The 23,814-nt window shown below is 38.6% G+C and overlaps 1 protein-coding gene across 17 annotated transcripts in view; it reads right to left on the reverse strand.

Moving 5' to 3' along the window:
• Window positions 1-23,814, reverse strand: part of msi2b (musashi RNA-binding protein 2b) — a 404,741-nt gene that overhangs the window by 121,803 nt on the left and 259,124 nt on the right. The window lies entirely within an intron of this gene.

The raw sequence follows: 23,814 nt of genomic DNA on the forward strand, positions 1-23,814 counted from the left end.
ATCAACTCTCCAACAACTAAACCGATAGATCTCATTACCAGATCTCTCCTTTATCGGCCTTTTAGATTTTACAAACTGCGACCCTCAGGCTCAGTTGCCCTTGAGAAAGGTAGAAAAAGACTGTTGCGGAAAAAGTAAAACTTATCTTAATTTGAACTATATTGCTCTATTGTTCCAGAGTTTTCAAGAGTATTTGCAGTTTTTGTAAAAACAAACACAGTTACTGGCCAAAACTAAGTATCCATCACACTGTATATATGCCTGTTTATTATGTGAATATTTTGCATAGGGATATATTTTGCAATGGTTTGAAATAAACATTAAAACTTAAGCATTAAAAATTATGGCTACCTTTACATCTACTTTGTTTGGTACAACTAAATCTTTCGATCTTTCTTCCATTTTGTCAAAAAAAAAAGAAAAAAAAATGAGAACAGAGCCGGAAACCAAGGTTGAGTCACAAAACCAAAACTTGGTCTGATCCAAATAATCTACTAAACAATTATCCAGTTTGTTTGTAGTGTAAAAACACCTTTTTCGATGATTCAGATTTTCAGCCCGATTACAGTAAGTTAAAGCAAGTAAGCTGATCAAAATAGTTGACATTATCCCTTAATCAATTGAAGACCCGATGTTGTGTCGGCTAATGTCTCCCCATTGGGTGCACTTCTGTAGTGCAGCGGTGTGAGCCCAACCGAATATGTATGTCAATAGCTCCTATATCTACAGTAACTGTAGATTAACTTATTTTTTAAAGACATAAATGAATCTGAGGATAATCTATTAATCTATTACTCTATTAAACCTGGACAGGCAGTCCACTGACAGAGACAAGAAAAACAAAATACATCTGATGCACACCTTCTACAAACCAATCAGTGTCGAGTAATCCGTGTTGAGAGAGACGCAGCCCATTAAGATGATGATGCTGCAAAGTTCTTAACTTTAAAACCAAAACCAACCAGACTAAATGTACTCAATGTTCTAAAAAACACAAACCATGGTCTGGCCCTAAATCTTGACCCCAAATTTGAAAATCATACCAAACTTCAGAAATAGCATAACATTAGCACCACTTGCCTAATACTGAATAGGTCCAGCTCCCCCTTCTGCCACCAAATAGATCTGATCATTTAAGCCAAGGACCCCACAAGACCTCTGAAGGGCTCCTGTGGTATCTGGCACAAAGGCTAATGTTAGCATGGGCTCCTTTATTAAGACCTGTACGTAGTGAGGCGAGGCCTCCATGGATCATATCAGTGAGCTTGAGGTGCCAGTGACCCAGTCTTCGGTTGACTGGTTGTCCTTTCTTGAAGCATTTTTGAAGCTACTGAACTCTGCAAACTGGCCACATCCCCTGCATGCCTTTGCTTCTTTCTTCTAACACAATAACCTAAGAGGGTACCCGATTCTGAGGAGTCAGTCATTCAGTTTTCCTCCAAATTAAGATGCAACGTGTACCCACAGCATTACATTTTGCTGATAGTGCCAAAAGGTATTTTTATGTTATGATGAATATCATATTTTTTAAACTTGCATGTATTCCTGGCTGTTCCGAGCATCTTATCGGATATGACAACATTTATCATGGGTAGTACAACATGTCTTGATAGAGGGGTTATGATTTAATGACTGTAAGCAATTTGATATTAATGCAAGGCGCAACTGACAGTGCAGAGGTGAGTAAATCGGACTGTAGTCTGCGTGTTTACCCTCTGAAAACAAGATACCCGGAAAGAACCGCTAGCTTATATCACACTGGTTTACCAGAACACTCAGCATTCCTCAGTGTAGCACATGCTAGCAGCATTTACTAGCGCTAAGCACTGCTTACTGTGCCTAGCGCTAACCACTTTAAAATACTGGAAATCTAAGCTTACTGTAAACAAACAGAAGAGCTTTACTCACTTTCAGGAAAGAAATCTGTGTGGATTAACATCCAGCGCTCGTTTGTTCCTTACTATTGTCGCTTAAAACGCGCCTTATAATCTGTCCTCAAAGCTAAATATGGTGCTTGGAGGAATCAAAAGTATAAAACATATTTTGGTTTGTTTCATTTTTTTTTAAGTTTAATAATTAATTCTGCATGTGTTTCTGTACAGCTTTAATACAGTCTTTAATACTCAATTACGAAAAAGAAAGAAAACACTTTAAATGAGAAGAGATATGTCCAAACTTTTCGCTGGTACTGTATCTACATATAAATGTATATATTTTCTCATAGTGTGAACGTAACCTAAGTGTTTAAATGTGTCTAAATGTTACAAATTTGAAAAGTTAAACTTCTTCTCTGTTTCTAAGGGGGACGCAGAAGAAGTTACACATATTGCACATAGTGCTGAGGTAAGTCCTTTACTTGGTTACTGAACTGGTGCAATTTTTTTTAAGGTGTGCGTCTTACAAGCACTGGGATTTGGTGACGGATAAAATGGATGAAAAACAAAATTTACTCCATGCTCTTAAAAGTGTCATTTTGAAAACATCAGCATTTGTAGTGAAGCGTGTGTGTGTGTGTGTGTGTGTGTGTGTGTGTGTGTGTATATACAGTCTGGCTCTGCTGACTTTCACACCTACAACTCCGCTCGTGTGTGTTCAGGGATCTATTCTGTCCAAGCTTGCGTATGTAGGTCACCTAGCAGCACTGGGCCATCAATTTTACTGTCCTACTTAAATAGACACACACACACACAGTTCGCTGGAAAAAGTGGGAATTTTTCACTCAAAGCACCAACAGAAGCCCCTACACCCCTGCTTCCCTGCATCTGCCCAGTACTTCATCGTCTGGGCTGAGAGAAATTGGTGCACAGTGGTAACACGATTTAAAAAGCCAAAGCTGAAGCAAAAAAAAAAAAAAATAGAAAAGAAAAAAGAAAACAAGAAGCTAATAATCTATACACCAAGAACTGAGTTCTTGTGATAAGGGACGCTATGCATAGACAAATCCAATTTAGAGTGCTCACAAATAAAACGAATGCAGGCTCTGATCTTATCTACGGGAAAGCCCCTTGGAGTAGCCTAAATTTGCCTGCCCTTGGTGAGTTGAAAGTTCCTGTTTCATTAATCTGTACGGCACAAAGCTAGCAGTACAAATGAACACGCATCTGGTAGAACAGATAGAGCCCGTTTGTACTGGAACGACTTTAAAGAACTACCGAAAATAAGTTCCAAAGGCCTCCGAAAACCAAGTGCAGCAAATGAGGCTAAGCTCTAATGGTGTGAGGCTTTTTTTTTTTTTCAATTGGCTTTATAGTCGATTTCTTATCAGCATACAGAGGAAATATGAAAAAGCATAACCTTCACCCGTGTGTGTGTTAATAAAGATGACAAATAAAGTAATACAAGTTGGGCGCAAGACAAGACTTAATGGTAGGTAATAGAGATTCTAATTATATTACACACAATAAAATACCTGCAAGTATAGCAAATTAAATAATGGACAATGCTGTAGAGGATAAGATAATCTAATTGATTGACAAATGAAATAAATGGCTAACATTTTATAATAACTTTAATTAATTTATTTTTAACTAATGATCAGTAGATGTGAACAAGGCAGTAGTTAATCAGAATTTGAATATTAACAAAAAATGCTCACACACGACGCTTATCAGCATGGATATTCATATTACAGATGTTAGTAAATCATTAGCTCATCAGAATTTAAACATATTAACATAATAAATTGTTAGCAAATAAGAATTTTAAACTGGGCAAATGTTTATCAATTGCCAATGCGTTCATTAGTATTTAGAAATGTGATATCAACTTTTTAGTTTCTTAAAATGTGACAAATAATAGTTTAATTAATCATAAGTTAATAGTATATTAATGAAAGTTATTATAAAGTGTTACCCATAAATTAATTTAAAAAATGAATGAATGAATGAATGAATGAACGTCTAATATTTTAAATCTAATATATGCTTATTAACAAATAGGAGTAATCACATGAATCAATTAATAATTGAATTAATAAAATATAATGATAACAAAAAATAAAGCAATAAAAAAAGAATAAACAGTGCATGGATAAATGACCAAGAGTTAATCCATGTATTCATCCATTTAAAAGTTCTCAGATGATTGCATAGATATTATGTGGGTGAAAATGCTCAAATGCTCCTCTATATTCTGATTTACAACCCTTTGATTTGGATACAGATGGTACAGAGGTACAACATACGCTATATTGCTACCGCTCACCCTGTACCTCGCTACAATTTTCGCATAGTCATTACTTTAGTTACAGTTGCTTTAGTATTGCAACAATAATTCTGCTTTTACTTTAGTAATTATTACAACATAACTCTTACAAAGCTAGCTAAATGGTCTCTATTGAAATGCTCTTATTGAAATGCTCTTAAGCTACTGTTAGTTTTTAGCCATGCAAAGATATCTGTTTGCTTCCTGTGCTTCCTCTTCTTGATGCCCCTACCTTAAAATAGTACATTTATTCAATAATTAAACTACTAAACAAACAAATAACCTAATAGATAATATAGATTGAGGAACAAAATATTTGGAGTACCTGCCTCTAATTTACAGGGATTTAACTGGATTCAGCAACAAGCATTCAGTATTAGTGAGGTCAACAGGTTGAATGATAAGTACCCCCTTCTCATCCTGATTTCCCAACTCATCCCTAAACAGAAGTATTGGATGGAGCATCATTGTTCCAGAGAACATGGTTCCAAGGCTCCATAGCTGAGGGACTTTCTACCTTCTAGCCTATACCTGCCATTAGGTACCATTTGGTGCCAATGGATGGAACAATGAATATGAATAAATGAATGAATGAACCAATGAACCAATCAATACATACCAAACCTCATCTGATATTCCCTCACTTTCCCAACGCTAGGATGCACAGTAAAGTGAAATTAAGTCTACTTCACCATTCTTCAATCTTATCTCAGCTTCATCGATCGAGTGAACATGTTTGCACGACGCTTTCGAGTAAAGTTCACTTTTACATTCGCACTGTAGTTTTCCTGTGGGTAATCATACACTACATTAACTGCATAATATTCACACATGGCTGAAGGAGCATGACAGATTAAAATCGGTGTGCTTACAGAGAGAGAGAGAGCATTCACATCATCTTTAGGAGATGAATAACACTAATAGAATGCAATCGAGCCACTCTCTATGACTCGGCCCAGATTTTTAATGTTTGAGCACATATGGCACATTGAAAGAGATCAACGATTAACTCGTCCCTAATTAACAACACGCGCACAGAAGGTGCAGACAGTTTTCCTGTGTCGTTTGGTCTTGTGCGTCCACACGCACTCCCAACATATGTTGTGCATTTTTGCATATCTAAATCAAAACAAATAAGCAATGTGCACATTCACCGCTGATGTGTTACACAGTCAACACACATCTATCAATCTCACTAACGCATGTGTGTGAGTGTATATTTATATCACTATAACACTATAATACTGAGGGATACACAAGTCAGGAAGAGTGAGCTCAGGATAATGCGTTATGTATATGATATTGATTCATTTTTAGCATAATTACAAGTAGAGATTATGACAATATTATGACTATGCTACTTTTCTCATGCTAAATTATGTTGCACTGAGGTTTGCTAATCTTTTCAGTATCAGGTATTGGTAGTGTTGCAATGTACTTGCAGTGTTCTAAAGCCTTGTTTTATTAAATATTCCAAAATACGCTTTATTCACCAACGCCAGCATCGTTTACCAAAACGAGGCTGTGGGGAACAGAAGTAGCATTGGACTGCTGGTTACTAGCAATGCCGCCTTACTGCTGTGTTCCCAAATGCGCTTCTTCTTCAAAAAATTAAATCTTATTAAGGTCAAACCTTTCATATTTTCCCCAAAGATCCCGTACTTCACTGTAAATGGTTTCACACAATCAGTAGAGATTTCATTTCATTTTAAGATTATTATTAAGTATTACTTAAGATGTTACTGTGCTAGCTGCTAGCTAAGCCATATCCGCCAATCTACCCAGATGAACATTAGCAGAGACAGCAAGCTAGCTAAACCTGGTTCTCTGGCTATGACTCATGATTAACCCTGAACTGTTTGTTTTCTCAGTTTAACGTCAAAATAAATTGGGGGTAACGTTAGTTAATATCCTACTGTGAGTAGCCTGGTCTTACAAGAGTGTACACTCTCATGCTTAGCTGGACTGTATTTGCCTGTATTTAATGGTCGTGTTAACATTAACATTAACATAAACAAACGTGAGTTTTCAATACAGCAAACAAAGGCAATTACCTAGTTACCTTTCATGTTGTGCACATAACCTGCCTCAGTTTAGGAGCGTACCTCCCAGCCTCGCTTTTGCTTCAACACGGGCGTGGAGTGAATATGGTGCATATTGTTGCTAATCAATGAAAAACAAGTATCTCCATTTTTGTAGATTTTTTATTTCCTACATAATTGGAACACACAAACTGTCCCTTACACAATTTCTTGTGTCACAATTTCTTGATGAATAGACTAGAAGAAACTCTCTCAAAAATGATCTGAAATAAACTCTTTTTACATTGACTTCCATTGAAAGCTAAGAAGGTTTTATTGCCCTCCTGTAAAGTTGCTGTTTTGGAAATACATATTTTTCATTGGACAGCAATGATATGGGACAATTAGTAACAATATGCGACAGATTCAGCAAGCTGCAAATATTTGGCCATTGAGCACACTGTTCCCAGAGTGCTGCAGCAATCAATAGCTGCCCACCACTCTGGGCATGTGTGCTTACAAGATTACTGTATGTGTGCTCACTATTGACCAATCAAATCACCATGACCAGGTATAACTGAACCAAAACATCTCCAAAGTCATATTAATTCGTGTACTGTATCACTTTTCTAATCAGCTTTTTTTTTTTAGAGCTCCAGGTCTGAGCCTCTTTTTTTGGGAAAGCCAATGTAGACAGTGGTAAGGAAAAAGACCCTTAGATCAAGAGGAAGAAACCTTGAAAGGAACCAAAGACACAAAAGGGGGGTCCAACCTCCCCTGATCAACACAGGACAGCACAACAAATAGCACAACAACAAGAAAGAGAGAGCGAGCAAAGGAAGAGTGAGATAATGGCGCTGCTTGTGGGCGACTCCTGGTGAGATGGCTTACAGACAGAGATCTGAGGAGGGACAACCCATGAAACTGGGAAAAGTTTGTGGCACCCAGGCAATAATAGGTCTCCGGTCAGATCCAACCGACAGACTACTATAGTGATTTATTGTTCATGGTGATTATGGGAGGAAAGGGTCAGAGCACGTAGTGTATCACCCCTCTGACTGCTGTACAAAGACATAGAGCAGAGTGATCATAATTACATCTGTCCATCTTCAACAAAAGTGAAAAAAAAAACACTTTGACAGCATGAGGACAAACAACAGTATTATAGACAGGTGGTCATAAGGATATCTATGTACAGTATATTGCAAGATATTAAAAGAGAAAGAGAGAGGTTCAGTGACACCCATGAATAATATACAATAAATAATACCAGAAATCAGGACATTGTATATCAGACTCCCTGGCAAGACTGAAGGAGTTACTGAGACACATAGTCAGAGGATGACACAGAAAGCATCCTTACTGGTCTCTCATTGTGCTTTGTAGACCTTTCCATGTCTTCTGTAGGTTTAGATCTACATGCAGCTTATGGACAAATATCTTGGGACATCTACACAAGCTTTTCTGACATCATATTCTAAATCTACAGGCATTAATATGGTTAATATGGAGCTGGTTCCCCCTTTTACAGCTCTAACAGCAGGTCTGGAACTCTTAATTCAGCTACTGTATATTACAAAAGGACAATGCTCATCCACAGACTGCTTTCATCTCAGACGCTATGCCGTTGCCGGGAACATCAGAAGACTTTCAAATGTGGGAGAGTTACCCATTAGGAACCTCTACATTTTTTTTTGTTACCATATTAGTGTACGTTTTTTTTTTTTTATGTACAGTTTTTGTAACCAGTTTTTGTAGTCCACTTAAGTTTCTGAATCAGTTTCTCTGATTTTGCTATTTATAGGTATATGTTTGATTTAAATGAACATTTTTGTTTTATTCAATAAACTACGGACATTTCTCCCAAATTACAAATAAAAATATTGTCATTTACAGCATTTATTTGCAGAAAATGAGAAATGTCTGAAATAACAACGAAAAAAGACGCAGAGCTTTCAGACCTCAAATAATGCAAAGAAAACAAGTTTATATTCATAAAGTTTTAAGAGTTCAGAAATCAATATTTGGTGGAATAATCCTGGTTTTTAATCACAGTTTTCATGCATCTTGGCATGTTCTCCTCCACCAGTCTTACACACTGCTTTTGAATAACTTTATGCCACTACTGGTGCAAAAATTCAAGCAGTTCAGCTTGGTTTGATGGCTTGTGATCATCCATCTTCCTCTTGATTATATTCCAGAGGTACATACTGTGCTTTACACTACATAACAGCCATCCCCAGAGCACTATATAACACTACTATAACACTACTCTAGAGTATACTCTAAAGCTACATACCAGCCAACAGCTTGGTGGATGCAGAGAGAGGTCACATGCCATAGGGGAGGGGCGTCCCCATCAGCATATGTTGCCTATGCATTGAATTCCTCCGGAGCACATTTGAGATTTTATTAAGTGTAGCATAATTGCTTGTATAATCAAATGTGAAAATGTACATTATAGAGTCATTCCAGCACATCTCCACTCTTTTAATCACTGCGCCTGGGACGGCGCCAAGGTGAATTAGCAGAAATTAAAAGCTCTGCTGCATGGAGCGCCTCGCTCTCACTGCTGTCTTCCTGCTCCTTCTCGGCTCTGCCGGCTTGGCCCGGTCTCTGTGCCGGGGATTTCTCCACACACACTCAGGCACTCACACCGGCGGAGATTTAGGAGCACCGTCACCATGGGTGCAGAATCCAACCGAGGCCTACAGCCAGAACCCAGCATTAGCCAGAGACTGAGGAGACAGACCATCTTTCAGGAAGAATCAGAGAAAGAGACAGCTGGAGATAGTGTTTATCTGCAGACGTAGAGAAATAATGGACTATATGGAGAAATGTATTGGGACACATTTATTGTTCATTCGTTGTTTCTTCGAGAAATTAAGTGTATTAAAAAGGGTAACAATTTATGTGGATGGTCCACTAGAGATGCCTCATAGATAATCAACTAACATTCAAACGTGTGTCTATTAAAGGCAATTTAACTGTACGGCAAAATAAATGGTTCTCTATTTAGGTTTAGGGTTATATTTAAAGTTGTAGGTTAAGGTTTGGGTTAGGATTAAGTTTAGGATTAGATTTAATGTAGGTTGTAGGTTAAGGTTAGGGTTAGGATTAGGTTCAGGGTTAAATTTAAAGTTGTAGTTTAAGGTTTGGGTTAGGATTAGGTTCAGGGTTAAATTTAAAGTTGTAGTTTAAGGTTTGGGTTAGGATTAGGTTCAGGGTTAAATTTAAAGTTGTAGGTTAAGGTTTGGGTTAGGATTAGGTTCAGGGTTAAATTTAAAGTTGTAGGTTAAGGTTAGGGTTAGGATTAAGTTCAGGGTTAAATTTAAAGTTGTAGGTTAAGGGTTGGGTTAGGATTAGGTTTAGGGTTAGATTTAATGTAGGTTGTAGGTTAAGTTTTGGGTTAGGATTAGGTTCAGGGTTAAATTTAAAGTTGTAGGTTGTAGGTTAAGGTTTGGGTTAGGATTAGGTTTAGGATTAGATTTAATGTAGATTGTAGGTTAAGGTTAGGGTTCGGTTTAGGGTTAAATTTAAAGTTGTAGGTTAAGGTTTGGGTTAGGATTAGGTTTAGGGTTAAATTTAAAGTTGTAGGTTAAGGTTTGGGTTAGGATTAGGTTTAGGGTTAAATTTAAAGTTGTAGGTTAAGGTTTGGGTTAGGATTAGGTTTAGGGTTAAATTTAAAGTTGTAGGTTAAGGTTTGGGTTAGGTTTAGGGTTAAATTTAAAGTTGTAGTTTAAGGTTTGGGTTAGGATTAGGTTCAGGGTTAAATTTAAAGTTGTAGGTTAAGGTTAGGATTAGGTTTAGGGTTAAATTTAAAGTTGTAGGTTAAGGTTTGGGTTAGGATTAGGTTCAGGGTTAAATTTAAAGTTGTAGGTTAAGTTTTGGGTTAGGTTTAGGGTTAAATTTAAAGTTGTAGGTTAAGGTTTGGGTTAGGATTAGGTTTAGGGTTAAATTTAAAGTTGTAGGTTAAGGTTTGGGTTAGGTTTTATAAAAATCATTTACATTCAACTTAAAGACTTCAGTTGCATTTAATAGACATGCAGTTGAATGTTAGTATCTATGAGGCATCTATAATGGACCATTCTCCAACAGTTTTGTTGGAGTAACTGTCTCTACTACCTAAAGAAGTTAAGATATTTTAAAGCAGCATTGCTATAAGGATTTGATTGCACTGGGTGCCAAAAGGTTAAAGTTAGTGAGGTCAAATTCTTCTTATCACAAAAATGATTAATGAAGCACCAACATTCAATAAACACAGTTGAACTGCTCCACAGCTCAATGCTGGGTTTTTTTATACAATATCTGTATGTTTACTTGTTCCAGAGAATTCTATTTGTCCTATCGGCAATACTTCTCATAGACCTGTGTGTGGTCATTGGATCAGGTGATGCAGGTATTGGTTATATTAAGACGCATCCACTTCCAATCCTGTGTTTTTTGTTTTGTTTTTTTAACAAGATGCCCTACAGCATCATCTAGGCACCATTAACGGATATTATTCACCGCCTGCAGCAGTGAGGAGCAAACTAACACACTATCTGAGGTTCTTGTACCCAACAAAACAATTGGCTTAAGAAGTCACATTACATATACTGTATTAAACAAAGTTTCCCAGACAGAGTTTAAGCTTAGTCCTAGACTAAATGTTCCATTTAATAGGAAATCTCTATTCAATATGCTGTGTAGTCCAAAACTAGGCTTAAAACTTATTTGGGAAACTGCTCCACTAGTATTAAATAGCAGCATATCTTATTTATAATCAGATTGAGGTGCCCTGACTGAATAAAGACATCCATACATACATTCTGCGTTATCATTATTAGCAGAATTTCTAGCACATGCAGTGCAAATGCCCACACAGCCTGTGTTTAGTCCCTGAAAAAAATACTGCCAATAGAATAGGATTCAGGAGCAGATAAACACAAACCTATTGGCACCATGTGGTGGGGTAGTGATTGTCCAACATTCTGACCTCAATAATTCCCCTATTGCTGCATGCAGTCAAATATTCACCGCAATGCCCCAAAATCTAGTAGAAAGTCTTATATTCCAATATACTACAATGAATTAGCACATGTCCCAATACCCAGAGTTCAAAAGAGGACAAATTGTTGGTGCACATCTTGCTGGCGCATCTGTGACCAAGACAGCAAGTCTTTGTGATGTATCAAGAGCCACGGTATCCAGGGTAATGTCAGCATACCACCAAGGATTAACTGTGGACGCTGTAAGAGGAAGCTGTCTGAAGGGGATGTTCGGGTGCTAACCCGGATTGTATCCAAAACAACATAAAACTGCTCAAATCACGGCAGAATTCAATGTGCACCTCAACTCTCCTGTGTCCACCAGAACTTTCCATCGGGAAACCAGTCTGTATAAAATACAGAACAGAGAATCCTGAAGCCTGCAGTTCAACAAGAGGCAGTAAGTCTGCCTCTGATCAGTATTCCGAGGCACTACGAAGAGGAGGAAGAGGAAAAGGCTAAAGGCTTGTTTTTTTATTAACTACATTTTTGCTCCAGGCGTTTTATCCCTCTTTAATTGCCCTTTGAGATAGGCCTGATCAATCTTATGGTCTGGCTCCCAGCTGTGCGCTACTATTAGCCAACCTTTGAAGATGCACTCCGAGGGGTCTCACAGCTGGCCCGGGCGCCTCTAATTCATCTAAAGGTTATTCAGATAGACCGGACAGTGCACGGTCCTCCCCAACTGCCTGTTTTCCTGAAGACATTTGCAGGGTTAGCACCGGGTCTCACAGCAATGGCTAATGATAGAGCTAAAACACAGCCAGCGGTTATCACCGCGCTGAGGCACTTAGTGGAGGTCAGGAAGAAGGGACAAACAGTGCAAACACAAACACAGGAACACAAACACACATGTGCACATGTGCAGTCATAAAAAAACAACACTGCATGGATGCTGTGCTGGACTGGATTACAGGGAAATACATATCCAGAGTTCAAGTCCAGGAAAAATAAAAAAAACAGAACAAGCAGTGTTATTTTTACACATTCTACAAGTACTTCAGTTTGAGTCAGATGTGTTTAAACATTGAGAAAAGGTTTCTACACTGGCTTTAATGGGATTCTGCAGCTGTGTGCAAGGTCCATATTGCTATATAGCAGATGAAAAAAAAGAAACTGCAGTGTCTTGTGACTTCATAAACCCAACAGAGGAAGGTTATTTATAGTTTTTTTTCATAGAAATTTAGATCATAGCAGCCAATGTACACTTATAAAGAGTAAAACGATAAATTCATTATTAGATTCCTAATACTGATACAACCAATTCAACTGCTATAAATCAGTAATTTATAATATTCGGATATCGGATTAAATTTGGATATCCTGATACTTTCACAATATTTTTATGCTACATGATGATATGTATCACAATATTTCAATATTTCATACGTTTGGTGGCGACATTAACCTTTCCTGGCAAAGTCAGCAATGCATCATTGTTTAGGGCTTTTATAATTTTGTGTGATTGTCTCTCAAGATGTTATACAGTACACAGTGACAGGGGAGGATCCTGAAAGTTTGTTAAATCATGTATAGATCATTTTTTATTATTAATTATTTAGCAATGCACAAGGTCTTTTTTACCTGCTAGATAGCAAAACAGACCTTGCATATACAGTAGCTGTAGAATCTTAATAAAGCCCGCGTAGAACATTTTGCTCAATGTTTTTTTTTTTTTTTTTTAAACATATCTGACTCAAACTAAAGTACTGTATTTGTAGAATGTGTAAAACTAACACAGCTTTTGAGGGAAGAAGAGATATTTGTAGAGGGACTGGAGAAATTTAACACCGCCAACCAGATACTAGATATTTGGGATTATACCTCTTATAGCCAAATAAAAAAGTTCTGGACATGGCTAGCAAAGATAGCTACAGGCTACAGAGGAAGCCTCCATGGACTCTCAAAGCGAGTGCTCCGTGTTCAACAGCAACATTTTACAAAACGTATATATATCTTAAAAAGACAATCACACAACATTGATGCATTACTGACTTTTCCAGGAAAGGTTAATGTGGCAAACAAATATATCTTTCATTTTAAAATTAGAAAAATGAAGGAAACATTGTGAAACATATCATTGTGTAGTGTAAAATATTGTAAAAAAATAAACTGTAAAAGTATCAGGATTTTAAAATTTTGCTGCATTTATAGTCCTCACATACTAGTACACATAAACATCACAGTATAAACATGGCATGAGTGCAGGATTTCGAACTTTGAGAACTCCGAACTCTGAGAAAAAGAGCATCCGTTGGTGGTTATTAAGCAATATGGCGAGAAAGTGGCTCGGCGTGCTCCATCAGAAGCTCAGAGGCGTAAGAGCTGTCCGTCAAGAAGGAGCGAGAGTGCAAGACAAAGTTAAGAGAGTGCACCCTTCAGAATTTGATGCGATGCATGAAGTGGGCCTGCATTAGCAACTTCCCTGGGTATTTATGAGGGCCAAAGAGCCACTTCAGCTGGATCCTGGGAGACTGGCTTTCAAAAGAGCCTCTTCCCACACATGTTCACATTTATATCCTCTCTCTCTCTCTCTCTCTCTCTCTCTCTCTCTCTCTCTCTACCTTGCTCTTGCTCTCTCTCTCTTTCTCTCCATCTCTGGCTCACACACACACACACACACACACATTTCTTTAGACCCTGGCTCTGTCAGTGTGTCCAGACAAAGGTCTTGAAGAGCACGAGGAGCAAATTACACCTTCATTAATAGATAGCCCTCCTCATAATCTGGTGTGCCCTCCCTGTTAGCATGTCCTTGTAATCCTCAACCACGACGCTGCTCTTAACAAGGCTTAATGTAGTTGAAAGCTGATGCTTAATAATCTATCAAAGATAGCAGGGCACTGGCCGTAATAGAGGATCCCTCGTACATAATCAGGGGCCCCGCTGTAATTCAGAGCGGTTCAGGCAGAAATTGCCTGGCTGGAGATAGGGCCGCAGAGTGGAGGCTGATGATGCCCCACAGTCCGCATCCATAGCATGCATAGCCATTTATTTTTCACACTCACACACACTGTCTCCCTGTCTCTCTCTCTCTCGTTCACTCTCTCAGAGTTTCTCTCTCTGTCTTTGCACTATGCACTCTGAGTGTATATGCAGAAGGCTTTCTCAAGCCTCTCGGCAGCTCAGACGGAAATCCGGGCATCTGGTGGATTTGTGTTTGCGTCTACGGATAAACGCTAGGGACACACCGAAATTTCTGCCAACATATTCAGCCCAAAATGCTGAAAATGCCTTCAGTAAAAAAAAAAATGCTTCTGTATCTTTTCTGTTTTATACTATTTATACTGATAAAATATAACATCTTAACGGTAATGAGGACTAGAAACAGTGTTTAAAAAGACCCGTTTGCTCTCCAGCACTGAATAAAGGTGGCCCATGTAATTACATTACATTAAAAGTAATGTCCTAGTGCATTTTCAATAATAGATGTGCTTTTCTCTTCGTTAATTTGCTTCATTCAAAGCATACATTCAGTCCAAAACAGAATGAATTAAAATATGAATGTATTATTAAATATTTTTTCTCTCCATTTTCTCTCCACTTTTCAGAACTTATTTTTGATGTTTATAGAATGGCCAAACAGGTTCAATGTGCACTAAGTGCATATCTAAATTATGGCTAAAAAGGTGTACTCTATATACAGCTCTAGACCACTTAAAAATGTCGAGTTTCTTTGATTTGACCAAATTGAAAACCTCTGCAATATAATCAAAAGGAAGATGGATGATCACAAGCCATCAAACCAAGCTGAACTACTTGATTTTATTTTGCACCAGGAGTGGCATAGATTTATCCAAAAGCAGTGTGTAAGACTGGTGGAGCACAACATGCCAAGATGCATAAAAAAAATTAAATCAGGGTTATTTCACCAAATATTATTTTCTGAACTCTTAAACTATTATGAATATGAACTTGTTTTCTTTGCATTATTTGAGGTCTGAAAGTTCTGCATCTTTTTTTTTCATTTCAGCCATATCTCATTTTCTGCAAATAAATGCTCTAAATGACAATATTTTTATTTAGAATTTGTGAGAAATGTTGTCTGTAGTTTATAGAATAAAACAACAATGTTAATTTTACTCAAACATAAACCTATAAATATTAAAATCAGAGAAACTGATTCAGAAACTGAAGTGGTCTCTTATTTTTTTCCAGAGCTGTATATTTTTAAAGTTTATTTACACAACCAAGGCTGCAAAAGTGAACAAATATAAGCATTCTGAATGTTGAGGTTGCAATTTGCATTGCAAAATATTTAACACAATAATGATACAATACAATTCTTAAGATCGGCCTGCATTCTTATGACTAAGATCATTTGTCTTTGTTGCATCACAAGAAAAAATCCTGATTTATCACAACATCCACAGAAACATTCATCTGGAACAGTGATTGGCCAGCATGCTGAAAGCACGCAGTTCATTTGCATACACAAAAGCCAATATTATCATAACAATTGAGACATGATATATTGAGCAGACCCAGTTTCCAGAGTTTTGTTTGGATAAGGCACTAGGGGTGGTAGAATAAAAAAAAATCTGATACAGTGTAAATTAGATTTTAATTCTGAGTCACTGGGGGAGGGTCCTGATATTACATTAATGTGCTGTAGTAAATTACTTCAGCAAATTTTGCTATATTTATAAGCAAATGCGTTAATAAAAAACTGTACAGACTGGAAAAAAGTAATTTGCATTAACTGCAATGTATTACAATAGGATTGATGCTCATGTCTGTGTTATCTTCTGGCTCTTTACTTTTAGTTTGTCTGTTAAAGTTAGATCTGACAGAGTTGCCAGCCCCACTTTGATAATCTACTTATATCTGTTTATATACTCCGTACTCCAGAAAACCAAACCTGCTTTAGACCAGTTCTTTGGCTTGATCACCATGGTTTGATGTTTTGATTATTGAGCTTTTGTCTTAACAGAGGATATCTAAGATATGGAGATGAATTGTTTGATTATGTAGTAAATGCCAATTTATTTCAGCCAATTTATGTGATCTGCAAACCAACATTTCTCTTAATTTAGCCGATCCAGGAAGCTGACCAGATCATATTTATGAGTTAAAAATAATAGAATTTCTTTGTGAGGCTCATTTTATAGGTGCAGACTCAGATCAGCTCAGTTTGATCCGTCTGTCATTTGGTTTTTAGCATTTCTGACTCAAACTCATACTCGTAGAATGATCGACATCTCCCTTTGGAGTGATGTGTGGAAAGAGCGCCATCTACCCACCCAGAGAGAGCAAGGCCAATTGTGCTCTCTCAGGACTCCGGCAACTCATGGTGAGCTGCATGAACTGGATTCGAAATGCATATTTTTATCTTAAGATAAAATTTAATGTACAACATATTACGGAAACTTTGCATGGCGATGCATTATCAAGTTTGTCTGAAAGGGTAAATTATATTTGATTCTATCTACGAACGATTGATCAAGCGAAAAGAGAAAACATTATATTATTGAAAATTGAAATTAGATTCAATTGATACACAGTTGAGTTGTATTATGACTTATTTGGTAATAATGCATTGTGGAGACTGTAGTGTGTACCATTACTTTGGTGCACTTCTCCCACATACTTGTCAATAGGCCATTTCCAGTTTTGTTGGTGTGTGTGTGTGTATGAAAGCTTTATGGAAAAAGAGGGTGTACTGGACAGTGTGGTCACTGTGTATGTGTTTGTACCGGTATATATTTATGTATGTAGGTATGATGCAACAACACAAAGAATGATGTCCACTCTTGCAAGCAACACATCACTGTTTTTAGGCATTCAATTGTTTTTTTGTGTTGTTTGTCTTTCAGTGAGTGAGTGAGTGTGTGTGTGTGTGTGTGTGTGTGTGTGTGTGTGTCTTATCGCTTCATTTTAATTTAAAGAGCAAATCTAAATCAGACAGACTCCCCTGACCTTCACTAGAGCCTGAGGTACTGGTCAACCTCCAGCTGTCCGTTCTCCTCAGAGACTCGCCGCACAATAGTGCTAAACCCACAGACGTCTGGCCAGCCTTTTCTTTGTCTCCCCCACCGATCAGCGGCGGCTAGATAAAGCAATGGGCCTACACAAACACTGCCTGAATGGCACTCTCTAAAACTCCCCCTCTCCCTCTCTCTCTTTCTTTCTTTCTTTCTTTCTCTCTCTCTCATTCACACACAGACACTCTCTCTCTCTCTCTCTCTCTCTCTCTCTCTCCTCATGTGCATGAGGGGATCACTCACTGGAAAATGTCACTTGCTGTCATTTTTATAATTTGATTTATACGTTGTCAGAAATCTACTTACGCCTCGCAAGCTGCAGGAGTCAAAAAGCCATCCAGGAGCCGCTGGAGGTTAAACAGATCATTGTACATATTCTCCCCACAATTTCCTTTAATAACCCTTTAGAAGTACAAGAAGGAAGGAAATGGAATTTTAATGATATCTCCAGCTCCCCCGCCCCCTTTTTCCTCTCCTACTGTACTTCAGCCCGCCGCGCTCAAAAGCTTTTCCTTCCAATTTCCTCTTACCGCAATTTTCGTGTCGTCTCATGTACATATTTCCTTTATTGACCTTTTCAACCGCGAGACGTGGGGTTGCTTTCGCAGACTCGAGGGAGGCGGCTTGCTTTCAAGCCTTTCTTGAGTCAAAAACTCCAAAAACGAGACACGTCTGCACCTTGAGAAAGGCAACCGTCTTTTTACCACCTTTTTTACCACCTTTTTTATACCCCTGGCAGTAAATGGGAAGCTTTTGATGCAACATTTTAACCTCCTTCTTGGAAAGCTCACACAGCTCCATGAGATCACACTACTCACATTACAGAAGCTCTGCATGGCAACACATTACTAAGCTTATCTAGAAGGGTTAATGTGGCAAAAAGCAGTGATGGGTCCATCTCTAGTCATAGCAACATCAGGTTTAAAAAGCTTAGATTTGATATTGTAATACATTAATCACTCAAAAAAAGGTCAAGTTTTGTGAGATGTGGGGTGGCTGTAATAGACTCGAGGGAGGCTGCATGCCTGCATGCTTTCAAGTCTTTCTTGAGAAATACAGGTGCCAGCAAAAGTATTTCTGCAGCTCCTCCAGAGTGACCATGGGCCTCTTGACTGCTTCTCTGACTCATGCTGTCCTAGCTCCATCTGTCAGTTTGGGTGGATATTGATGTCTTCATAGGTTTAGAGTTGTAAAATACTTTTTCCATTTTTTAAAGATAGATGGATTGAACAAGGCTTCTTGTAATGTTCAAAGCTTGGAATATGTTTTTATAACCTAACCCTGCTTTAAACTTCTCCTCCACAACTTTATCTCTGACCTGTCTGGTGAGTTCCTTGGTCTTAATGATGCTGTTTGTTCACTAGTGTTCTCTAACAATCTACAGGTCTGTATTCATACTGAGACTAAATTACGCACAATAATTGATCTCTGAGGGCACTGGATTTCATTTAGGGGTTTCAGATTAAATGGGGGCTGAATAATTTTGCACTTCACACTTTTCAGATGTTTAGATTCATTTAGATTCCTATTCACAATTATGTGCTATTTTGTGTTGGTCTATCATTTAAAATCTCAATAAAATACAAAATACATTTAAATTTGTGGTTGTAGGGTGACAATATGTGACAAAAGTCAAAGGGTATAAATACTTTTGCAAGCCACTATAAACTCCGCAAAATAAAACATGTCTGCACCTTGAAGACAACCAGCCTTTTTACTACCTATTTCCCCCTTAGCAGTACATTAGAAGCTTTTAATGCAACATTATAACCTCCTCCTCACACAGCTCCACGAGACCACACTCACTCAGACGCATCAGACGCATCTTTGATTACTGAAGCACCCTCACAGCGTCTGCATTAGAGAATGATGACATATCATACTCTGCATTCTCATAATGCTCCCCCTGGTGCCCATAGAGCCTCTCAGACGACTCCTAGAAGTACGCAAAGACGAGAGGAGCAGACTGACCAGCTGTGAACGTGGTCTGCTGTTGTTTGGATAGTGCTCTGTAGATTATCACCAGCAGATGAATTAGACAGTTAAAAAACTGCCGGTGCAAATCGGTGCACTCTCTACAGTGTTAGGCTTAGTGCGAGGATTAGAGCTAATGGTACGATTAAGATTTGGGCTGAAGGTACTGCTGGAGCTCTTGCTACATTTAAAGCACAGGAAAAAGCGATGGCAGACTCTCCCAAAAGGCCCAGAGTGGTGAGCGGTGCAGGTGGCAGATTCAACACTTTCAAAAAGGGAAACTCCACCTGTTTTCATTTAACTGCTGCAATGGTGCAAAGGTGCTTTACAGTTTTATGGTGACATTGAGGCAAATATGAAAAATGAAAGCTTAGTTTGCCAGAAATAAGCCAAATATCTGTCAAAATGTTTGTTTAAAACACACCTTATATCAAAATCTGCAAACCTAATCTACAATAATGTTTGATATTGCTGCAGATATGGCACTTTAGTGCACATCTTACAAAATATATCTTTATACTGCTAAAAAAGACAGAGATTATCTTTATTTTAGAGTCTGTCCTTTCTGGTTACAATGAAAACTGAAAGAGTTTATTGCTTTACTGCATTGGAGTAATTGTCTGTAGAGTCACCATAGAAGAACACCATAATTCTAGAGAACTGAAAGCTTCAGAGCTATAATAATATTAATACTATTGATATTAAAGATGTTTTTACTGCACACTTGCCTCTAGGTCATGGGATCGGCAATAAGCGGCCCGTGGGTTAGATGTGGCCCACAAGCATGAAACAGCTGGCCCGTGAGGTTGTTTGAACTATAATGAACGATAATGAAAAAATGAAATAAATAACGCTTCTCTGGGGAGCTTTTGTTTACACACCTCCCCTGTCTCTCTGTCGCGCTCGGCGTGACTTCAGTTTCCGCCCGTTCTCACAGGTTTGATCCCGCGTGAGGAGCTGTGTGTTTCTTTATTTATTTTTCCTTCATTTTTGGGTTTACCTGCTTTGAGACACTAGACCTCAAGCAGCTTGAACGGGGTGTCTCTCCACTCTTCCTCCAGACTCTGCTCCCTTAAATTAACAAATGAAATGTGAAATTTACTGACGATCAGTGATGGTTTGGAGAGACATGTCATCTGCTGGTGTTGATCCACTGTTTTATAAGTCTAAAGTCAGTGCAGTGTTTTTCCGGACAATCTTACAGCACTTCATGCTAATATGACCACAGTTTCATTGTAAAACACTGAAATTAAGTTCTATCTGTCTCTTCTCCCTATGTTCTTATTAAAAATCACTGGTGGGAGTACTTAAGATCATCTGGCAAATACATAAACAAACAAACAAGCAAGCAAATAAGCACAAAAAGCACAAATTCCCAGCACACTTTAGTACAGCAGTCAGATGCTGATCCCCTGTGCAGGGTACACAAAAATTAATGAAACCAAGTCAGGAATTGGCTTTACTCTATCCACCTTAGAAAGAACAGACAAACTCACTCTCTCCCTCTCTCTCTCTCTCTCTCTCTCAGCCTCAGCAGGGATTTCGCCTGCCCTGGAGCACTCTGATCCTCTCCAAAGTCCAGGCAGATTGCTGGAGCTTTCAAGAACAAAGCAGCTACAGGTAGCGGGTCCTGGGGAGAGGGCTGAGGAGCTGAGCGAGAGGGACGCGTTTGATAGGGGCTCTGCTGCAGAGGGCCACTCAGATTTACAGGACTAAGCAGGTGAAGCAGCCCGTCTTCTGCTGCAGTCTACAGAAAGAGGTTTGAAGAGCACCGAGTTCAAAGCGTTAATGTGAATAACTGTGTTCTCACAAACAGACCACAAATCAGTCTAGCTGAGATCCTGCATACTGTAGCTATTAAAGAAATAGAGAAAACAACATACAGAAGGAATACCATACATTCCCACGAATGAGGTCAGCTGACTACCTGAATATACTGAATATAGACCAGGTTATTCCACCAATGGATTTTGTCTTCCCTGATGGTACGAGCATATTCAAAGATAACAATACCAGGATTCATGGGGCTGGAATTGTAAAAGAGTGTTTTTTCAGGGAGCATGAGATCATCATTTTCACACATGAATTGAGAGAGTTCACCACAGAGTCCAGACCTTAACCTCATTGAGAATCTTTGGGATGTGCTGGATGGAGAAGGCTTTGTGCAGCTGTCAGACTCTACCATCATCAACGCTTCTGCAAGATCTTGGTGAAAATTAATGCAACACTGGATTGAAATAAATCTTGGGACATTGCAGAAGCTAATCGAAACAATGCAACAGTGAATGCGTGCTGCAATCAAAACAAGTGTCTGACCTTTTTTCGGTGGCAACCAGGCAGTTTATTTACAGTAGTATTAGCAAGTGTTACCGGAACTATTCAAGCAAAATATGCTTAAATAAAAAGTGTTTCTACAATTAATAACAACACAGGCGCTCCTTTTGGTGGCACATAAAAAAAAAATTGAAACAAAAAATTCCACTAATGTGAAGAAGCCTTTATCCAGCCAGTATTGCATTTAAAGGTCTCATTACATTTTTTTTCATTCATTTTAAAATGTGTAGTTGTGGTCTCTAGTATGAATGAATTGCAATTCACATCTTTACTAAACAGCCCTTGAAAAAAACATTACATAACATTAAATCTGGCAGATGTTTTTGTCCAAAGCGACTTACAATAATGATGTACATTTAGCAATAGTGGACCTAGGAGTTCAAAGTAAAAAAAAACCTTTAGGCAGGGCTTGAAAAAGGACAAGGGGAATAGTGGGATGGAGGAGGAAAGAAGATAAAGAAGAAAAAGAGGTTAAAAGTCATTAGTTTGTTAAAGGTGTTGAGAGAGTAAGTGCTCTTTAAAGAGCTCTGTCTTCAGGAGTTTCTTAAAGATATATACCTGACTTCAGTAAAACCTGTCAGATGTACTTTATTAATACTGAAACATCTTCATTACTTCAATACTTATAATAATTAGCACTGGATTCACGCTGTGACCTCTTCACAGAACCTCGCCCACAGTCGCGGGAGGCTGAATCCTGATCTCCATGCTCCGCCCACCACTGGCCCTTCAAAAGTCCCTCTGAGCGCCGCTCATGATATATACATCAAGATACAGCCTGACATATCAGTAAACCATGCCGGCAAAACAAATCTCTCTTTGTTCCATCCAGCAAAAGCGCCGGTTATCGGGGCCTTTCTCAGCATGCGTGCGCGATTGTTTCAGAGCTGAAGGAGCTCTTATCTCCATGCCTGTTAACGAGGCCCTTCATTAGGGCTGCTTGTTGCCATTCACGACGCTCCGTCACCATGGCTACCGCCCGGCGTTGTCACTCAGCCTGGGACGTCTATCAGGGTATGAGTGGCGAGCGTTCTGCCAGAAGCCTCTATCTCCCCCTCCACCAGGAGCCTTCAAAGCCAAAAAGCCCAAACTTGCTCCGACTTCTCCAAATGCAGCATTCATTTTTTCCTCCCTTTCTACAGAGCCGGCAATTTGCATATTACTTCAGCGTGACAATGCAGCCTTTTCCGAGGAGCTCTTTCAGAACAGTGAGCTGTGAGAAAAATGAATCGCAATGTTAAAGGAATGGTAAAATAAAATTAAGACTATTCTCCCCTCGCGCAGAACCGAACGGAGCCGAGCTGCGACATATTCAGCATCTGAGATTTTGTTCCTTTTCAGAGTTATACTGGAATTACGCAGTCACAGCAACTGACAAACAATAAAACAAATGCAGGATTATACTAGAGCTGTATGATAAACCCTATATATATCATTATTATCGCAGTATGTTATCACAGTTTTCATGATAAAATAACAGCAACAAAAGATCTGCGAGGACATCTTGACTCGTAAGCAACAGAGCAACAGAGGGAGCTCTTCAGACTGCAGGCTGTGACCACATAACACAATAAAGCTGGAGACAGAGCGAGGTAGAGTTACACAACCACAGACGGTTCAGAAACAGCTTCTTTCCTTAAGCCATCAGGCTGTTGAACAGCCAGTAGAACAGTGTTCTGTCAAACCCTCCACATGCCACCACACCTGTGTAAAGATACCATCTCATACAAACTCACTAAACTGTCCTTTTTAAACCTGTAATTAGCAATGTAACATGTAATGTACATTCATAGCGTACTATTGCATGTTCACAGTGTAAGTAAATGTGTACAGCAGGGGTCAGCAATTAAGTTTGGCCGTGGCCAGATATTTTCCAAGCCAAGGAGCAAATTCTGTTTTGTAAAATGAAGTGTAATGGGATGGAGTGCTACAGACTAGTAGCTCTCTCTTCAGCCCAGAGGGTTGTTGAACCCGATTGCAGAACAGTTGATCTCAAAGCAGGTAAACCCAAGAAGAAAGGAAAAAAAAACAACAACACACCACTCCTCACGCAGCGGAAAAACGAAACGGGGTTAAAACGAGAGACAGGAAAGGTATGTAAACAGAAGCTCGCCAGAGAAGAATTTTATATATATATTTTTTATTATAATTCATTATAGTTCAACAACCTCACAGGCCACATATTGCCGACCCCTGATGTATAGCATAATTTAAGTGTATATTGCCTATATTTATACTATCGTACATACTGTGTTTCATCTGCGTGCT

Source organism: Astyanax mexicanus, chromosome 18 (assembly GCF_023375975.1).
Source record: "Astyanax mexicanus isolate ESR-SI-001 chromosome 18, AstMex3_surface, whole genome shotgun sequence".
NCBI classification, from domain to species: Eukaryota; Metazoa; Chordata; class Actinopteri; order Characiformes; family Acestrorhamphidae; genus Astyanax; species Astyanax mexicanus.